Source organism: Podarcis cretensis, assembly GCF_951804945.1.
Source record: "Podarcis cretensis genome assembly, chromosome: 10".
NCBI lineage: Eukaryota > Metazoa > Chordata > Lepidosauria > Squamata > Lacertidae > Podarcis > Podarcis cretensis.
The window spans coordinates 52347186-52363105 of NC_137179.1; the positions used below are offsets into that span (position 1 = coordinate 52347186).

The 15920-nt window shown below is 42.3% G+C and overlaps 1 protein-coding gene across 16 annotated transcripts in view; it reads right to left on the minus strand.

The window, feature by feature from the left end:
- NRCAM (neuronal cell adhesion molecule) overlaps positions 1-9196 on the minus strand; it is a 132068-nt gene extending 122872 nt beyond the window's left edge. For 15 of the 16 annotated variants that reach the window (XR_013843188.1, XM_079994076.1, XM_079994079.1 and 12 more), the window contains exon 1: positions 9036-9196. The gene's annotated coding sequence lies outside the window, so the exon portion shown is untranslated. Of the gene's footprint in view, positions 1-8176; positions 8196-9035 lie in introns of those variants that run through there. The other variant, XM_079994080.1, reaches the window with a different exon arrangement.
- Positions 9197-15920: the final 6724 nt, after the last annotated feature.

Sequence of the window (15920 nt, forward strand, 5' to 3'; positions counted from 1 at the left end):
GGAATCCCAGTTATGTTCAAAGGAACTTCCTCCCTAATAAATGCAATTAGGATTTCAGCCTTACTTTGATTTGAAGAGGGGTAAACAAATATTCAGGGTGGCGCTGTGGTCTAAACCACTGAGCCTCTTGGGCTTGCCAATCAGAAGGTCAGTGGTTTGAATCCCAGCAATGGGTTGAGCTCGGTCCCAGCTCCTGCCAACCTAGCAGTTCAAAAGCACAAGTGCAAGTAGATAAATAGGTACTGCTCCAGCAGGAAGGTAAATGGTGTTTCTGTGCTCTGCTATCTGCGGACAAACTCTGGCTCCCTCGGCTTGTAAAGCGAGATGAGCACCACAACCCCAGAGTCATCTGCGACTGGACTTAACTGTCAGGGGTCCTTTACCTTTACCTTTAAACAAATATTTAGGGTGACTGAGTTCTGAGTTGAGCCTGCATGTGGCCAGTATTCTAGCTATAGAGTTCTGCTCTGTCCCTGTCATTTACTTTATAACAAAATACTTCATGTATACCAAGCAAGCACATTTCCAAGTGTACACGAATCTAACTACTAGGGCTCTCCATACGCAAGCCTTTATAATTCAGGGGTGCAAAATTGTGGAGGTGCTGAATAGTGGCTAGTAGAAGGAATGCTTTCACTGTAGCATCTGTGCACACAGTGGCATCTTTGCAAACACAAAGTAGCATCAGCTGACACTATCCATGCACTATCCTGTTTGGGGATTAGTCATTTTGTTGCTTCTGAATTTTACGGTAAAGCAGCATATGCTATGCTTGGCTAGTAGCAGCATTTTCAGTATGACAAAGTTTACTGCTGAGCTACGTTTTATGGATTCCCCCCCTCAAAAATCAAAGGCAGCTCAACAGATTGCAACAACAGTGGAATAAATTGTACAGAGATCAAAGCGCTTCTAGAAATAAGGCTCTAACAAATGCTCTCCGTAGCTAACATCATGGGGAACTGGGGTGGCATGCAGGGCGCAATAGGACATCCATGCAGCGGCAAACAGAGCCACAGAAGAATGGAAAACAGCAGCAGGAAGAGAGAGTTGTGTCCAGTGTTCTGTGAACGGAACTCTGTTCACACAAGGGGACTTCCGCTACCTCTCCTCTCACTTGACATCCCAAGATTCTTCTAGAGATTCTCCCAACCCCCTGGAGATGATTTTGAGGGTGCACAGGAGGCTGCAGGGGAAAACAGAAGAGAGGAAAGTTCTGTTCTGCACGTGGAAGGGGAATGCTGGATACCAACCACGGTGTTTACGTAGCTCTCGGCAGCACTTCAAACATCAAATCTCCTTCATAGAAGAATCATAGGAGATTGGGTCCATAAGAACGTAAGGCAACCCTGCTGGCCACCCCTGCTGGCCTATCCAGTCCACTATAGAAAGATCACAAGCAAGCCATGGGAACACCAGCAGAAGAAAGCATTGCAGGGTAGTTGGATTCTCATGGTCCCTTTCAACTCTATGATTCTATGATGCTGCTGAAGGTGTTCAGGGGCATAGTGCCTCTAATCCTTGCAGTAGCTTATACGTATCATGACAAGTAGCCACCATGACAGCTTTCTCTTCCAATAATTTATCTTGGAATTCTCTTTTAAAGCTGTCCAGGTGGGTGGTCATTGCTACATTTTGTGGTGGTGAACTCCATAGTTTAACTGAGTGCTCTGAGGACAAGTGTGGATCAGACACAGAATGTAGAGTTTGAGCCCCTCTAAGAATGCAGAGATCCAACTCAGTACAGTATATCCATGCCTTCCTCAATGTGCATGCTTCCAAACATACACTATAGGTTTTAAAACTGAACTGAAGACTGATATTATACATTAAGCGGAGGTTCAAAATTTAACTAAGAAGTAAGCTTTATTTAACAGAGGTCTACAGTAACATTTTTTTAGCATATGAAAAGATGTAGCCACAGCAAGGAGGAGACTGTGGAGGGGTGAGTTGACCAAAGTATATATTTCACGCAATTTTTCTGAATGTTTGCCTTGCATAAAATAAAATAAAATATTGCCCTTTCATTTATGAAGTTATTTAAACAACACTTTATCTAAATTCTCTATAAATCTACCCCTTGTCTCCAGTGTTCCAGCAAACAACATGAAAGTACTGGGGGAAATAATTTTTATTTCATTCATTTCATTTAACATTCATTAATCAGGTAAATATATTTATATTTTGTATCTCCAGTGCTCTGTAATGTCCATCCCATTACCATCAGACAGATAGGGTGAGTGAGTAAATGAGTGGGACCCTATAAGAGGATGTAAACTTCTGGGTTGACATTTTTTGGCACAAAGGATATTCATGTGCCCACAGCAGTTTTTAGGCTCACCGCTAGGTATAAAACATCTAGAACAGAAAGTTAATGAAGGGGTGGAATACATATAGCAAGGTGAATTCTGCAGGCTATTTATACAGATCCTTCACAAGCTATCTCTAGGACATTTTAATTAATTTAATAAATAAATATTTAAAGATATCAGCTCTTATCCTCCTAGCACATATACCAGCGGGAGTGCCAGGATTTTCCAGCTGAAACATCACATAATGAGAGCTAAGAAAAAACCCTCAGGCTTCAAATTTATAGCCCTCCTGCATGGGTTCTAAGCCCCTTAGAAGAGCTACAAGTTGTCCCAACTTAATTATAGCTTGTTAAATTGACAATTTAAATTGCTAATTCACTTCTGGGGTCATTTGAAAAGCTACCCAATCCTGTACTGAGATTCTCTTGTCACATCCAAAATGTTTTGACCAAAACATGCCTTGTGCATCAAAAACAACCACACAAAAAAATGTTCGAGTGTTGACAGAAAAGTGTACAATTCGAGGATTTATATTTTCTTGATGAATAGGTTTTTTTTAAGTAATCATTGTGTTTACTGCTTTAAACTATGAACAGAAAAGCACCATATTTCCATCTCACATGTTCTTAGGTGTCAAGTCATCCAAGTCAAACATCAAACAAAAAAATGCAAAATAAGCTCCCCATTATTAATTCATTGATTATCAAGATTAATAGGTCTCTGTACTCAACGCACAATCACATGGGAAAGGCAGAAGAAGATAAGAAGAGTGTAGGCGAAACAATTTAGCCAGACAAGTAAATTTGATTGTGTGATGGATCCAAGGCCTTGGCCTTAAATCACATTTGAATGTCTCACTACCTACAATATTTTTTATAACCTTGTCAAATAACTAGATTTTTATTGCATATCTTAATCAGAGGCTGAACACATTTCTATCTATCCTCCTATGTGTTGGTTCATCACCATCTGTCACGTAAAGCTCCAGCAGATACGAAAATTTCAATTCAATAAATGCACTCTGCACTCAAACTAAGCTATCATTCACATTTAGACATGAGACTTGAATTCTTTTTCAGTGTTCTTCAACTCTGACCCAGCTCTACCCCCTCCTTCACTGAAAAGGGCAAAGACAACAGCCCAGCAAGTGGGACAGGCAAAACAGACCTCCTTTGTTCACTTTTTCCCCTTTCAGTTTTCTATTGAGGTAAATAACTGAAAAGCTCAGCCAGTCTTCAGTGCCTCTGAAGAAAGCAGTACAGCTAGCCTGAAACTACGCCTACTGATCAACATATAAGAGTATTATGAAGCACGTGGGACATCATGTTAGTCTTGCAAAATAATGTATTGAAGTGTAATTGATGAAGTGAGTTTGTATTTATCCGCATTTTCTAAACATATAAACAAAGTGACTTTAGATAGTATACTTGACAAAATTTAAATTAGAGTTATTTATATTACATGTGCTGAATTTTTTGAATACTGCCTGCCCACTCAAGAAGGGAAAAGCAAATAATTCAATGCATAGTACATATGACCTCCTACATTATTCCCACAGCTTACACTGCTGAAAAACACACTTTTCTGTATGGATTTCAGCTGGGGTTTTTTAAATTGTATTCGCAGAGCAGAATAAAACTAAAGTAAAGCCTACTGCCATCCTTCCTAATGTCTCTTAAAAGCCTCCTTGCACTCCCTCCAAACAGATATCTGGCAGGTTGACAAAACAAAAATATGAGGACTATAATATGGTAATTCACAGAGTGATTTGGAGCAATTACAGAAATGGCCCATCAGTGGATATTCAGTATGGATTTATTTACTATTGATTTGCTCTGCTGAATATTTAATTGAGCTGCTTAATAGTCCTAACCAGTCTTTTTAAAAATATATATATAATTGGTGGTCCTAAAATTTATACTCAGTCTCAGATTAAAGCTTCATGGGCTAAATAAAATGAAATCACATCTATTGAGTTGTGGTTTAAATTTTGTATACCAACAAGAAAGCTAAAAGTTTATACCATATCAGTTCCTTTCCTCCTGTTACATGTATGGTTAGAAAAATAAAGGCTACCTAGTTGATTATTAAGAATTCATATACATGACCATGCAATAGAGTTCACTGCACTGGTAACACCTGCACCGATTTAAGCATCATTTGCATTGGGAACGTTTTATCCGTTTATAAATAATAATACAATACAAGAGCTTTAGCTTCCTCACAATCAGTGGCTGGGAGCCAAAGTTCCGTATGTGCTCCAGTGTTGCATAACAAGCTCTCAGATGTGAAACAGCTTCCATTTCACTTAGATTCTGGAGCCAAAAGGGATGTGCCCCCCGCAAACTAAAGTAACTCTGAAATCCTTTCAGCATACAGAAGGAACAGCTAATTCAAAAGAAGCCCCTGTACAGGTAAGGCTGTGGATCAAGTTTTGTTGCATGATTACATCCCTCCTGCAGTGCCATCCTCAGATACTGTCATATGTGGAGCAGGGTGTCACACATGACATCTCTCCCCACTCATTTCTTTAAAAAATGACACTTGGAAGGGAAGATGGAGCCCCTCTGGAATCGACTGCCTGAAGAGGCTGCTTCATGCTGCTTAACAGTAAGTCCATCTTTGTACTTGATCACACTACTTGTTGAGTGACATCTCACTCTGCACACAGGCCCTGATGGCAGCAAGCTAACCAGCAACAAATATGGTTTTGGTCCTAGATATTTTACATCAACCAGCAGTTGATTTATATGGTTCAGTTGTCCGATTATGATAATTAGTACCTGTTACAGAGATTAGTGTTATGTCATAGGTCAGAAATTATACATGCATCTAACAGCACCGTCAGCAGAAGCTGTGCGTGAGGACTTCCACTTGTGCAATGGGGCTTCCCTTCTCTCCTCCCCCCCCAAAAAAAAATTGGCCGGGGGTGGGTGCGTGGGAGAACCAGCATGCAGGGGGAGAAGATGGAGGATCATACCATTTTGGCAAGCCGAAATGCTTGTGCAGACAGAACAACTGGAAAAGTGCCATGTTGAATTCCACCCAGGATGTTTTTTTAACTGGCGTTTTGCAATTTGTATAGTGTGCTTTAAAAAGGACTATTTCAACAATGATGAATGAATTGCTCTGTAAAATAGCTTGCATCGATAGCAATCTATAGGTACTAACACCATGAACACAGATAAATCACTCATTTGGGTTGCATATAGCAATCACAGCTACAAATTAATTTCCTAGCAAGTTTTGGGAAAATAGATATTTGGGGGGGGGCATAGTCTCTCTCTTTCTAATGTTCAAAGCTGGTGCCACTGCCTAAACAACTAAAACAGCACCATCCATACAGAAGAGAAAGATATCAGCAGAAACAGTGAAACATCCAAAGTTTGCAGAAGTGCATTGAAGTCTGAGCAGTGCTGTGGCTAGGGAATGTTGCCTGACTGTTGGAGAAACCACACATATCTGGATGTAAGGAGAACAGGAATATTGTGGAGGACATAATTGACTGGAGTAGTGAGCAGGTGTACTCTATACTGCAACATTTTGTTGCAGCTCTCACTTGTATCATACCAATAGCATTTAAAACATTATTCAAATCTATGCCCCTTTAACCTATGCCCCTTTAAAGATATGAAATAAAAAGTGATGGGTGTGATTTTACTCACCTTACTAATATTAAGTAACATGCTACTTATTTCTGTTATGTGTAAAATGCTCACAAAAAGATGAAAGTATAACATGTTTCTTTCACAGTGAAGTTTTAGTACATATCTATTCAAATTCAATGGGTCTTACTTTCAGGCAAGTGTGTGCATACAGGATTGCAAGTTTCAGTCTCTGAAGTTTCCTAGAAACAGACCTCTGACCTCAGAATGAGTACAGACATCTTCATAAAATGTATCATTTCAGAGCATGTGTAGGATGCAGATTAGACTATGTTTAATCACAAAGTGGCAAACAAATAAACAATACTGTAGTTGAAGGAAACCAAACTGAATAACAAGCCAAACTCAGTTACTACGTCCGTAGATGTAGGCTTCACATACGGGTTGGCAATCCAAACTACTACTTTAGGTGCACCTGACGGAATTTTTATACATCGCCTCCACCTTTTGAGCACCTGACCTGTGTCATTCCACAAACTTAAAACTGAAGCTCCCTCCAGCTTTAAGAACTACTTATCCTGCAGGACGGGAGTCTACTGTCCAAGACCAACAAGTTCAAACCACCCCTTGGGTGCTCTGAACCAATTGCTCTTTCTCTCTCTCTCTTTTAGGTCCTGGCTATAACTGACAACATACTCAATCTTCTACTGGTGATAGCCTGCACTTGAAGCATTTGTGTTATTCCTAGAATGAACATAGCAAAGAAAACAGTTGTTTCACTGTATAATCAATATAACAACAGCAGTGTATTGTTAACTAAGCCACAGGAATCTGAGCTCAGGTTGACATGCTTTTTCTACACTGAACCAAAACTTTGCACAGCTCCCCCGAAAATTAGCAGACCAAAACCAAGTTAATTGACACTTGTAGCTAGGAGATTCGCTGCATTGCTTGCATTCATGGACATTTTCTAATGAGTGTCAAAGATGGTGAAAGTAGCACAGTAAGTCACCTCAGCACCCCCTATGGATATTCCTGTTTCACATATCAAGTCCAGTTGTTTACACACCACTTGCTTTAATCCCAGTTGGCTTTGTAAACAACCCTAATTTACAAGAATGCTGACATTCTTTTGCACCTTAGTTTGCTTCTTTCCCTGTTATTAAAACATATAGCTATTCCGTTACATTCCATTAGATATCATACACATGCACCCATGTCCACATATTCAAGAGCGAAATGCAGAGGAGACAGATCATGAACGCGAGATGAAGTAATAATAATTGAATGACCCATTTATGAGATTGCATTTTCTGGAAAAACACAGTTGATATACACTCCGCTCAGGCTACCACCTGGCTAGTCATTTCTGTATATGGCAATGCGTTCTTTTGGAGCGAAGTAAACCCTGCTTCGCAAAGTGGATCATTTACCCCTTGATTGTGAAAGAGCTTTTCTCCCCAAAGCGCCCCTTCTCCAAACCGAGACTCATCAAATCTGCGTGGCACAGATGGAGGAGGAAGGAAAGACGAGCGGGCCTCTTAAAACCCTAATCCTCAGCTGCGTTGGCTTGCTTCAGCATAGACAGCTCCTTTCCCCCACGCAGACAGTTGCACAGGCTGCAAGGAGCCTGGCCCAAATCAGGCGGGTTTCCGCCTGGCGCGCGCAGTGGAGCCTCTGGCGGCGACTGGGGGCTGGCTGGCTGGCTGGCTGGGAGAGAGAGAGAGAGAGAGAGAGCTCGGGAAAGCAGGCAGCCTGTTGCCCCCTTCAGCGGGCCTGAAATGGCGACTGTTGTCTACCTCCGCCTGGGTGGGAGAGGCTGAGCTACACGCCGCGAAAGAAAGCACGGCAGGAGGGCAGGTCTTGGCCTCCGCCACTCCTTCCCAAGCAGCCCGACCTTCCCAGCCCCAGGGCAGAGGAGCTGGGGGCAGCAGACACTCCCCAATCCAGGCTACCAGCAAACGATCGCCGCTCCAAACTCTGGATGGAGGGATGGTGACAGCCAGGGGCTCCAATTTGAATAAGGTGGTGGAAAGGTAAGCCCCGCCCCACACAATCGATCGCAAGACGTGGTGCACGCACAAAATTTGGATGGCATTGCCCATCAACTTTGGTGGGGGGCGGGCGGGCACCTCAAATATGTCATGGGGCCCCTAGAAGTTGGCTCCTATGGTGATAGGAGGGGTCGGCCCACACCTGTAGCACACAAAGGTCTCTCCCCCACCCAACCCCAGCAAGCAAACCCAGCCCCACAACTCCTACCAGACACCCATCGTGGCCGCCAGAGGAGGGTGGGCTGCTGCTGCTGCTGCTGCTGCTACAATGAGCCTGGCTGTCCCCCGCCGTGGAGATGCACGGCGGAGGCACACCCACACGGCGAGAGAAAGAGCCACCTCTGCCATCGCACATCAAAGAAACGCTGGCCCGGGGGGGGAGGGGAATCCCGCCTCTCCACCCCCCCCCCCCGCCTCGATGGAGAGAGTCTTGGAGGTTCAATGCCCAAGGGGCTCCCGGGAGTCCCCTCAGCCCTCGCGCGGAGGACCTGGAGCCACCCGGATGCCTGGCTGGGCGTCAGCTAGGGCACATCCCTCTACACATGGCGACTTCTTCGGCCCGGCTCGCCCACGGGGACATCCCCTCGCCGCCTGCTCGCGTTTCCCTGGGTGACCCCATTGCGGACCACGGCCGTTATATAATTCCCCTGATCCCTCCGCTTTCTGGCGGGGTCAGGGCGCGGAAGACAACGGCGAGGGGGTTCTTTTATGGGTTGTTTGCCAGCAGCGGGGCTCGTCCCTCCTCTCTCTCTCTCTCTCTCTCTCCTGCCCGGTTAAGCAGGGCGCAGGAGGGTGGCTCCCAGCCAGGCTATCCCCGCAAACAGCGGCGGCCAGTTGCCCTGGGGAGCTGCGGCGGAAGACGAGCTCGGCGTCGCCTCAGCGCCTGGGCTGGGCTGGCTGGGCGCGGGGGCCCGCGCTGGTGGGTGACAGGCAGCCACCCCGCACCCACCGCCCCTCCCGCCCTGTTGCTACCGAGCGCCCCGCTGCTAAGACACCCCACCTCAAGACACCATAATATATATATATATATATATCGCCGCTCCATATATATGAAGCTCAGGACTCACAGTTAGTCGTAGGCGGGGGGCCGGAGAGAGAGAGAGAGAGAGAGATAGCGCGCGTCTCTTTCTCCTCAGGGGGCTCGCTCTCTCCTCCCTCAGGTCCAGCGAGCTTGGAGAGGAGAGCTCGCCCAGGCAAGGCAAGGCAAGGCAAGGCAAGCTCGCGCGCGCTCCCTATTTCCGACCAGAACGAGCTCGGCGCGCGCCCGCGCCCGCCCCTGCCTGAGAGACGAGGAGGCGGGAGAAAAGGGATGAGCGCGTGGAAGGTGCCCTCACCCCACCCAGCTGCCTCCTTCCCAGACGCTGCGCGCGCGCGCTGCTGTGCCCTCCTCAGGCGGCGAGATTACTTCCACGCCGTCTGACAGGGCGCGTTGCCTCTCACAGCACAGACACGCGCCGCCGCTGCCGGGCCCCCAAACCTGGGAGGGCGACGGTCAGCAAACGGCTGACAGAATTGTTATCTATCCCTCCCTACTGTTTAAGTTATGTAATGGGCGATAGGAAGCGGGACCTGTGTGTACCCCATTGCTCACAGAATTGTAGAGCCCGAAGGGACCCCCGAGCATAGCTGTCAACGTTTCCATTTTATTAAAGGGAAATTCCCTTATTCCGAATAGGATTCCTCGCAAGAAAAGGTTGACAGTTGACAGCTGTGCCCTCGAGGGTCATCTAGCTCAGCTCCTTGCACTGAAGGAATCATAGAGGCCCAAGTACTAGGGGCTGAAGTCCCTTCGCTACCCCCCAATAAAATATTTGAGGGGGCCACCCCCCAAGTTGATGGGCATTGGAATTCAAATGGTGTGTGTGCGTGCCATGTCATGAGATTGATTAATAATAACAATAACAGTAATAATTTATACCATGCCCATGTGTCTGGGTTTCCCCAGCCCCTCTAGGTGGTTCCCAACAGAATATTAAAAACACAATAAAACATCAAAACATTAAAAACTTCCTTAAACAGGGCTGCCTTCAGATGTCTTCAAAATTTTGCAAGGTGGGGCTTACCTGGGTGCCCCAAATATTTTATTCGAGTTGGCACCCCGGCAGGAATCTCAGCTAGATCATACAAGGCATCTACTAAATAATTATTTGATTGCCAAATAAGTATTTCGTATCTCTGCTGGATATATAAACCATTTGTCCAAACAAAGGCTAAGCAGAATGCACAAACTTTTTTAGTATCGGCAATGAATGTTTAAACTAGTTTGCATTATAAATTGCTGAATGATTAGTAGATTTATATGTGCACAAGCATGTATTCTTTAATGTTCAACACATTCATTCTTAAGCTGTATATGCATGTTGCACACACACAGGTGTTTAAGCAGGTATGTGGATTACTTGTATCTTGCTGAATTGGGGCGCATTAATTCTTTGCAGAAATCACAGAGAAGAGAACTGTACTGTGGCAAAAAAATCAAACAACCTAGGACAGAGATGCAAGCAAAGCCACCCACCCACCCAAGAGTTTGTTTGAGCTGCCCACCAAGTACCCTGATGCCTTTTTGCAATGTTAGAATTGCTTGTTTAAATCTACCGTAATTCAAGTAAGCTGCATTTGAGTAATTTGTACACTGAAAGGCAGGATATAAATAATTGTAATAAATAACCTGTCTGATCAGTGAGAAATAAGGTTGCCTCACTCCACATAGGACATGTCCACAGAACAATGTTGCAAACGAAGAAGCCATAAGAGTATATGGTCAGTGAATAATAAAATATATTGTTCATACTGGCTGCAGATTCTTCAACTGGAGAAGCCACTTTAACAGCCTTTGTATTATTGCACTATAGGAATTTGTGCACCTGCTAAATCCAGGTTGCTGTGATAGCACTCCTCCCACCTTGTATTTCAATAAGGACTTGTGCTCGCATTACAGGAAGGCACAATTTATATGTTCTAAGGGTGCAATTCTATGCCTACTTAGTGAAAGCAAATCCCACTGAACTCAGTGAGACATACTTCTAAGTAATTGCATAGGTTTGGACTACAAAGTTAATGCAACACATTCCAGAGCAAACTAAGCTCCTTGCCACTTCAATTTTTTTTTTTAACATGTATAATAGCTTTTTAAAGTTTGCTTTCTGTAAAAACAACTAACACTTTACATGAATAAACAGCTATCAGTAGTGAAAAATTTGCACGTTTCATTTTTTAAAAACCTTGAGTAATATTGTAGTGAAACGGAAATAAGTATCACACCAAAGAAAGATAAATGTGTCTATTGTAAGATGCTGTACTGTTTGGTGTATATATATATATATATATATATATATATAGTAATGAGGTCTGGTTTTCCAGCATACCATCTACAGTATACTCTAATATAATGTGTTCAAAGAACTTGTCTAAGGGGAAAAAATGCACTACAGTGTAGTCTTTTAGAAAATACACAAAGATAGTACTGTGCTATCTAGAATAGGGCACTTGAAAATAGTTACCACCAAATATAAAGCTTTAGTGCAAAGCTGTTAATTAATCCAAATCCAAACCAGAAAAGGAGTTAAAAGCAAGGCAGTACAACCCTGGAACAGAAGTTTAGGGGGATCTCTGCCATTCCCAAGTATGACACAAAAAGTCCTTGCTTCCTTAGATACAGCACGTTATTTTCCATGTCAACATTACAAATTCCTACGTAACTAGCTTCAATAAAGCTCAACAGAAAAAAAACAGAAAACCAGGATTTTATTAATGAATTGTAGGAGCAAAATGCAGAATCAGAACTAGGCATTAAAGTTTGCACCCACTCCTCAACACTCTAACCCCTCTCTGAAGTAACTGGAGTGTTTTGATGTTTGTACGTGGGAGAAGAGATGATTGGGTTCCAAGCAGGAAAACCTTGGAAAGCACTGCCTCAGCCTGAGAACAGAGCAAGGCTTAAGAAGTTTGCTAAAAGCTGAAATTGTTATATAAAAAAGCTGAAATTGTTATATGAAAACAATATTGTTATTTCTCAGAGAAAACACACAGTGCAAACTACAGAATGCCCACTCAAGATAGAGCAGCATAGACTTCAATGGGTCTTACCCCTAAGTGAAGTGGGTATAGGATTTCAGCCATATTTTTTTTAATGGAACTTAAATTACACCTTTCATAATGTATGTCCCAGGTCAATTTGCAAATGATCTTTTAAACAACCTATTAAAAAGCAACCTATAGCACATTATTGGGGGGGGAGGAACCAACCAAATCACTGAATTCAATGGACTGAAATCCAAATTTTGACAAGTGTACTTTCCGTATACTATAGTTGGATTATACTCCATACAATTAAAATAGCAATCAAAGCTGCAAAGTCACTTACCAACACTATTTTTAAGTACAAACTGTTAAAATACCTCAGAAAATAAGAATGCCTTAACTTGATCCCTGAGAGACAACCAAGTTGGTGATAGGTAAAGGAGGGGTTATTTTACCATGGTTTTGCCAGGATTCTCTCTCCCCCCCCCACCTAGTGAAATACTAAGAACAGATGAGACAGGCGATGCGGTGAAAAAAAGAGGACCTCTAAATTTAGGCAGGAAACACAGCATGCTTTTAAATCTGTAGACTATAATTGTAAGTCTACAATTTTTACCAGCTGCCCTTAATAGAGAGCCTCTATCAAGACTAACTGGGCAAATTTTAGCACTACTAAAGCCATGGTCTTTATGGAAACAAAATAAGATGGTGGCTGAATAATACACTGGTTTGGTAGTCAGTTGGCTGCAGCATTCAGGCTACTAGCAAATCCAATGTAGATTGTGAAATAGAGGCTAAAGATATGATTAATCTAAAACATATACATCTATCTCCTGGATGCCCGGCTGAGTTGATCCAGAGGAAATTCTGAAAATATAATGGTGAACCCTTCTCCATGAGAACAGCTGGCTTACAGGCACAAGGTTAAACCTTGCCACACAGAAAGAGCTGCATGAAGCTACCATTTGATTCAAGTTAAATGATGGTATTTAACCTTTCCTCCTTTTAGCACTACACAATTAGGTTTGCATCATTAGAACATAAGAGCACCACCAATGATTTTCTAATTGCTATGTTACATAGCACTCTAATTTTTGCATGGTGATGTGCTGGGTTCTTGAAATGCGAAACAGGAAGACTTAAATTCCTCCCCAAAGCCCTGCAAGTTATTTGGTGTTTGCAGAGAAAAAACAACTTATGAGCAGTAACTGCAGTTGCAAGATTTTAGATGAAGGCTTAAGAGCTCTAATCAAAGATGAGACCATCTCTTATATTTCTTCTTCTCCATACCACGGAGAACATACGTATGGCACTAACAACTTTAGAACCTGCACTGAATTTATCTTTCCATTCTTTCCACATTACTTACAAGCAAAATGGAAATCGTTTTTTCCTCTTATGAAGTAGACAGACATAAGTGTGATTTATCACACTTGTATCCCACCTTTTGTTCCTGGAGCTGTATGTCCCACCCCACCCCACCTCCAATTTTATCTTCATAAAACTATGATGGGTCAGTCACCATCACAGTTTAATTTGGGTTTACCCAGAAAACTTCATGGCCAATAAAAAAAAAGGTGGTTCACTGGGTATCTTGTTCAACAGGATCAGCCTGGAAGCAGTGGCCACTTAGTCCACCTGACCCTGCCACACTGCCATTTTGATTCATCCAGAATGTAATGTTGTACATAAAGCAAGAACAGTGGAACAATTTGCACAACTGCCTGAGGGACAAATCTCCATCAAGTTGACAAGTCTATCACTCTATGCGTATCTTCAGGTTGTCCAACAGAGAAACTAAATCCTAATTAGCATTAGACAAAGTATACATTACCTTTAGGGCTAGGCATCCCAATATTTTATTTTGTGAAAACTCTGTTCTGTGAACGACCTCAAACAGTCCACAACTGTTAGCCTTTGCATTTCAGTTCACTGCTACACACAATGCATACAGACTTAAGAGAATAAAACTTATAGAATTAAGCTGTCACAGCAATGCAGAATAGAATGGAAAAGTCTCAAAAGGATTCATGACTAACAGCATCAAAAATAAATGTAGCATCTTTTTAAGAAAGGACAGAAACAAAGTCAGACTAAACTGACATGTTTCAGTGCCAAATGATGCTTTCACACAGTAACTTGGAAATATCCAGCTTGTATCATACACATAGACTGGTGTGTGTGTGTGTGTATATATATATATATATATATATATATATATATATATGCGCGCAGGAAACACAACTTATAAATCCCTAAATCAGTGTCCAGCTTTAACAGGAGGCATTCATTAGTGACAACTCTTACCTGATCCATTTGCCATTAAATATTTTAATCTTGTACAGATGGTTGCCAAAGGTACCTAGTCACTGAGCGTCAATTTTTTAAAAGGTTTTTTTTTAAAGTATTTATTTGTTTCACATTTATAACCTAATCCCCCACCCACCACATGTCCAAATTTAAGCATGCAAAGGAATACTAATTATTACAAATGCCTGTGCAAGTGCCTGGTGTATTGAGGGAATAGGATATAGGAATGGTTCATCAGACTGTCTTCCACGGCTAATGAAATAATTAAGGAATATATTCAGGCCGAGATGACCTAGCTAAATTTACGACAGCCAACCACTATATCTTTATTGCAGGACTCTGGAGATCAAACAAGCTCTCTTACAAGTGCCTGATGGGGTAATTGGAAAGGTTAATTGTATAAGTCCAAGTGCAGCTTTTAATCAGACTCTGAACAAAAACTGACTGGATAAGCAGCCAATTCATTTGAGATAAGAAAACTTAAGACACCCTATTCCCTTCAGATAAGGCAGCGCCAATTTGTTATCCCTGGCCTAAAACAGAGAGAGAAGCACCATGTTTAGTAGTCAAATGCAAAGTTATGCCACACAACCTACTTTTACAAAATCTTCAGATCTTGAACGTAAATACACACTAACCTACATACGATATGAAAAAAGACTTAACATTCTTCAATTAGAATAAAGAATCTCAAATGGCATTTTACTCATACCCTGTGGAATACTCAGGCACAGGATTACAATTAAAAACAGTTTTAAAGGAATTGTAGACAGCACACTGTATCTTATCTGCATTCAACAATAAATTCTTTCATCAATATTTCAGACGGATCCTATGATTAAAAAATGATTTGCTTATCTTTGGGAACTGAATTTGCCAAGTTTATGAAGGGAAGGCAAAATATTTTATTGCCATGTGTATCTTAGAAAAAATGCAAGAAAGCCATGAAGGCTTGATGCGTGGAGTGTACTCAAATTAGTGCATACTTAAATTAGTGTACATTGTCATTTCTAGCTGACAATGTGGCTTTAAGGAGTTCTCAGAGACACCCTTGCTTCTTCATTCACAACTGGGTGCACAGAACAAGTTTTTTTTGTTTGTTTTTTAGAAACGTTTATAGCAGACACAGCTAAAATATGCCAAGTCATTTCAGGTGCATCATTTCAATTTCAGGAAATGGTTCCGTTCCTACGGAACTGTTCTTCCCCATTTTTTCATTCCCATTCCCTCATGAGAGCATCAAGCCGTGAGCTGCCAAATTCCAAAGAGCAATAATGGTTTGGGGAAACAGTCACACTGTGGATATATAAAAAACAACAAGAAGAAGAATGGGAGTATTTATGAGATAACCAGTGTGGTGTAGTGGCTGTAGTGTTGGACTAGGCGTCTGGACACCACCATTCAAATCCCCACTTAACTATGAAACTCACTGGGTGAGCTTGGGCCAGTTGTCGTGTTTCAGTCAAACCTACCTCACAGAGTTGTTGTGGGGATTAAGTGAGGAGGGAGAGAACTATGTATGCCACCTTAAGTTCCTTGGAGGAAAAGTTGGGATATAGATGCAATAAATATTTACACAGAAGTAAAAAATAGAGTAAAAATTAGCATGCACAGTGGTCTAG